Source organism: Cavia porcellus, unplaced genomic scaffold (assembly GCF_034190915.1).
Source record: "Cavia porcellus strain 051 isolate PalLab524CR breed Dunkin Hartley unplaced genomic scaffold, mCavPor4.1 scaffold_18, whole genome shotgun sequence".
In the NCBI taxonomy this organism is placed as follows: Eukaryota; Metazoa; Chordata; class Mammalia; order Rodentia; family Caviidae; genus Cavia; species Cavia porcellus.
In genome coordinates, this window is record NW_026947501.1 from 42,592,415 (window position 1) to 42,597,694 (window position 5,280).

At 40.2% G+C, this 5,280-nt stretch overlaps 1 pseudogene; it reads right to left on the reverse strand.

Annotated features, from left to right (window-relative positions):
- Positions 1–422: 422 nt before the first annotated feature.
- Positions 423–967, reverse strand: LOC134471438 (immunoglobulin kappa variable 1-27-like; annotated as a pseudogene).
- Between the last annotated feature and the right edge of the window lie 4,313 nt (positions 968–5,280).

Sequence of the window (5,280 nt, forward strand, 5' to 3'; positions counted from 1 at the left end):
TGAATTTTCTTACCTGGTTTTTTTCGTGCAGTGCTGATTTCATTGTATTGTTCTGATTAACTTTATTCTGTTGTATTTTGTTTAGTTTTAGTCTCTTTAAAATAAAAAAAAAATTAATCTGTAACAGGGATAAAAGATTTTAAAAAAATCATTGCTTGGAACCCATAGAAGAGTTCTCTGTTGCCATGTAAATATAAAATGACGCCATAATCCACATTACTCCAGTGTCCTCATGGGTGTCATTCATTAAATCAGGGTTTTAAAACAAAAAAGAAAGCTAGGGTAGAGCAGAACTTCTTTAGAAGCTTCTACCAAGTCTTTCCAGTGACCTTCAAACCCTGGTTACATGTGAAACACAAAGAGGAGCAGCTGGGGCAGCCCAACCTCACACTTCTGCTACCCTGGGAGGTTTATGTCATGGCTTATATTACTGTGGAAGGGGAAATCTTATACTGCTGACAGTAATAAGTGGCAATATCTTCTGCTGCAGGCCGCTGATGGGGAGAGTGAAATCTGTCCCAGATCCACTGCCACTGAACCTTGATGAAACTCCAGACTGCAAATCGGTTGCAGCATGGATCAGAAGTTTATGAGGTTGTCCTGGTTTCTGCTGATGCCTGTTTAGGTACTTTGCAATGCCCTGGCTAGCTTCGGAACTGATCTTGACTGTGTCTCCCACAGGTGCAGATGTGGATGCAGGCTGCGTCAACTGGATATCACATCTGGCACTTGAAATGGGAAACATAACAAATATCAACATAGATATTCAAAAGAAAATAGGACCTCCCTGAAATATGTCACAATGCTGAACATCTAGAGATGAGTAAATTCCCAGTGCTGTCCTTCCTTACCAGAGCAACAAGAGGCCCAGAAAGTGAGCAGGGATGCTCATGCCCATGCTGAGTCTTGACTGGGATTGAAGTTGCACAGCCTGAGATCAGCAGCCTATGAAGAAGTCCTCAAGTAGTTGGCCAGATTCCTGGGATACGCAAATCAGCAGGGCAGAAAGGGGTTTTTCCAGGCTGCAGGGCTTGTCCTCTCACTATGGGCTCAGTGTACCCGGGGATCTCTGTCCACACCAGTGCAGCACAGATTTGCCTGCAGAGCATGTGCTTCTCCATTCAGCCACAGGACAGAATCAGGCTGCTGCCCCATGAGTAAAGTGAACTGTTGTTCTTTCATTTTAGAACATGCATTGCTTGAGGACCTGTGTCCTTCATTATTATCCTTTTGAGAAGGAAGAATGAAGGTAAATACATGGGTTTTTCAAACAGGGTAAAAATGAGAAGGCAAGACCAGAAGAGAGCAGAATTTGTGAACCCTGTGAACTTGTCTGGGTTCGTCTACTCACTAAGGCAGGGAGCTCTCTGACCAGCTCTCTAAGCTCACATGGCTGGGGCCTCTGTGCACAATGGACCTTGTCTTCCTCTTCTGCCAGGTCCTTAGTATTTCCTGTTTCACTTTGTGTCTGGTATACACCTGAGTATGATGCGCTTCCCAGGAGACCTGGGTCAGCAATGAAGCAGGAGGGGTGAGAGAACAAGGACCACAATTCTGAATGTGGCCAGGCATGAAGGAAACAGGAGTAATGTAGTCACATGTATTTAAATTTAGATACAGGAGAACCCTTAAAAGTCTACTCAGTGCAGAGATGCAGTGGAGCATCCCTGGAAGAGTCCCTAGCAGCAGAGACTGATGGGGAGAGGGGAGGGGCTGTGATTGCTGATGTGTTCCTCTGCTGCTCTTCAGTGTCCTCAGCAGTGAGTGCAAGTCACAGCTTGGTCCACAGGGCCTGAGGGTGGACCACGAGCTTCATGCTGCTCAGAGTCCACCGGGGGCAGGATCCAGAGTAACATGGTGACCCTGGCCCTCATCATTGATTTTCAATTTGTCAGAATTTAAAATTATATGTTACACAAGTAATTAAAGTGTCATTTATTACTACATTAGGTTAAAATTAATGTATTGCATGCACACAGTGAATAAGTGATTCACATATTTATTAGTGTAACACATGCTTTCCATCTTTCTATGTGGACCAGAAGCTGAATGAGTGGAACTGTGGAGTGGGGACATTTCCTGATCCACTTCTTCTCTACCTTTCAAGAGCAGGGTAACAGTGCTGAGAACTTCAGTTGCCTGGGCCAGGTCAGCTCTGTTGTCCTGCTCTCTCCCAGGGTCGCTCCACCTGAGGCTTTCTGCTGCTCAGCACTGCACGGTGGCCCCTAGCCATGTGAGCTTAGAGAGCTGGTCAGAGAACTCCCTGCCTTAGTTGCTCCCTAATGAGAAAGCATCACTTCCACTGTCCAAGCTTCGTAGGTCAAAACCTAGGTGTTTTATTTATTGTGGAGTTGTTTGCCACCTAATGGAGGATCTTTAACACAGCAACCTATTCTCTTTGGTACTCTATGGTCATTACTGAATTGTTTCAGCATTATTCATGAAGATGATCTAATTGTATCAATTACCATACAAGAGTCTATGGAGAGTCAATAAATCATCCTCCTGGGATCTCATCTTATTAGAAAGTTTTTGCACTTCAAAAGAAATCACCAACAAAGTGAAAAGAAAACCAAAGAATGAGAAATACTTTAAGCCAGTAGACCCTCAGACAAAGGAATTGTATCCAGAACATAGAAAGAATTGAAAAACATCTGGGCTGGGGATTTAGCTCATTAGCATGAGCGCCTGACTAGCAAGCAGTAGATCATGGGTTCAATCCCTGGCACCCCCCCCCAAAAGAAACAGAAAAACATCAAGCCCCCAAATTCAAAGACCCATTCCAAAAATTGGCTTCTGAGATGAGCACACAGTTCTCACGTGAATATATACAAATGAAAATAAATGCAATGGAATATATACAAATGAAGAAATGTTCCCATCACTAGTCATTAGAGAAATGCAAATTAAAAGAGCATTAAGATTTCATCTCACTCCAGAAAGAATGCCTGCCTTCAAGAAATTAACTGATAATGAATGTTGGTGAGTTTGCGGGGAAAAGGAAAACTTTTCCACTGTTGGTGGGAGAGTAGTTTGGTGTAGCCACTGTGGAAATCAATATGGAGATTCCTTAAAAACCTTATTGGAAGTTCCATTCAATCCAGCTATTCCTATCCTGGGAATTTTCCCAGAAACTTGGAAAAAAAAAACATGTTGCAGTGAAATATCTGCACCCATGTTTATAGCAGCAAAATTTGTAGTAGATATATCTTGGAAACAAACAAAATGTCCATCAAGCACAGAATGGATGGAAATATATGGTATTTTTATGCAATAGAACATTACTCACATATAAAAAATTATGTTCTTGAGGCTTTTATAGGTAAATGGAGGCAACTTGAAACTATTTCATAAGTGAAGTAAATCAGACACCTATTTGAAAATACAGTATTGTCCCTGTAGTATAATAATAATAATAATAGTAATAATAATAATAATAATAAATAACTTAAAGCAATAAGATGCAAAATGGATGATATTATGATAATGAAAGGGACGGAAAGTGCTTTAAATTATATAACTTGATGTTTGAGTGTGCAAGATATATACCATACTACTAAGGTTTGTTGGGTCATCAAACAGTATAGTTTGTACCATCATTATTTGATTGTCCATTTTTTATGCTTTAATTATGTAACTTGAAAACTACTTCCAAGATAACAATATATAATTTATCAACTAGTCATTTCTTACTGTTATTTTTTAATTATGTATTATTTCTAATATTTTTCTGTTTTAATTTTTTCTCTAAATGAAGAAAGTAAAAAAATAAAAGCAAATAAATAAAAAATCCTACTACTAAGAACAATAAACCAATAGTTCACCTAGAGATCTAAAGAAGTAATGCTCATAGGACAGTGAACATGTCACATGTATCCCATGTGATATGACATGGATTTAGTTTTGGCAAAGACTTTGACTCCCTGAAGACCCTGAGGAAATGTCTCTAGATTAAATAATCCTGGCACAGATCTATGAAGCCAGCCCATTCTTTCTACCCCAGAGCCCCTTCCAGGCAGCTTGTGAGAACCCAGCAGCAACCCTGCTCACACCCTCAGCTGTGTTGTCTGGTTGTAACTGTGGCAGCTGAGGCATAAGAAGACTGCAGGTGAACTAGGCTACTGCTGCACCTGTTTGAGGATGATCATTGTCCTGAGAAATGAAAAAATTCTTCTAAGAGACTGTGAGAAAATTCTTCTAAGAGCTTGTGACAGGCAGTGCTTTTGAGAATCATGCAGAGAAGCATTAGAGGGTGCACAGCAGGGTACCCAGGTCCTGAACAAAGGGAAAATGCTTGGCCATGCAGTGACTATGGCTGTTGAAATATGTCATAATTACTTGCATGCTTAAAGGAGTAAACTCAACCACTGATCTGATTATTATATTACTGATTCACTCTGTATGGCCTACAAGGCAAAAAACCATAATTTTCAGTAAACACTTAATGAACTAATTGAAATTTCCTGATGTATGCATGTCGCATAATTGTTCCCTTGATCCTTGCAGTGTGACTTCACTTATGTGAACATAGCATTCAGGGCACACAGTGAGGAATCACAGACTGTGGATAAACAGTGTTGCATTTTTGCACATTGTATTCAGAGCTTAAATTCATTCCTATTTCACAGTTTCAGACTCTGCACTAATTAATTTCATTTACATGAATATTCTGTCTTTCAATTCTGACTGTTACAGTGAAGCTAGTTTGACTCTCTGACAGAAGATGTTGTGTGAACTGCGTTTCCAAGAACCTTACTCAGAGGCCTGGGAGGGCAGCATTTTGTTAGGGTAGCAAATATCTATCCCTATGGCAAACAGTTCTGCTAAGAGGTCATTACGTTCTTCATTTTCACCACAACTCATACTCTTAGAACCCAGTACTTGTTTTATTGTTTAAGACTCCCCTTAGTTAACATTTGACTGTAAACAAAAAGAGGCAGTTCATTAAGTTATTCATTAAGGCTTACCACTATCTTGCCATGTTTCTTTGCTTGAAATGTTTGGAGAACTTATCCTCCTTAATCATGACCACTGAAAATGCTAATGTTCATAAAAATAGAAATTAAAAATTACTGTTAAGTAGGAGATAAATAAGAACATTGTATATTGTTACCATGAGGAAGGAGGGAATGTGACATAAAGAGGGCACACTGCATAAGCCTCAATCTGAGATATTTCTGGAAAACAATAGAGCAACCGTAAAGACTGGGTCCCAACACTCATTGACACCCACAACACTGCAGTCACGTTGGTTGGAAAAATATACAGCCTTCTGGGGGC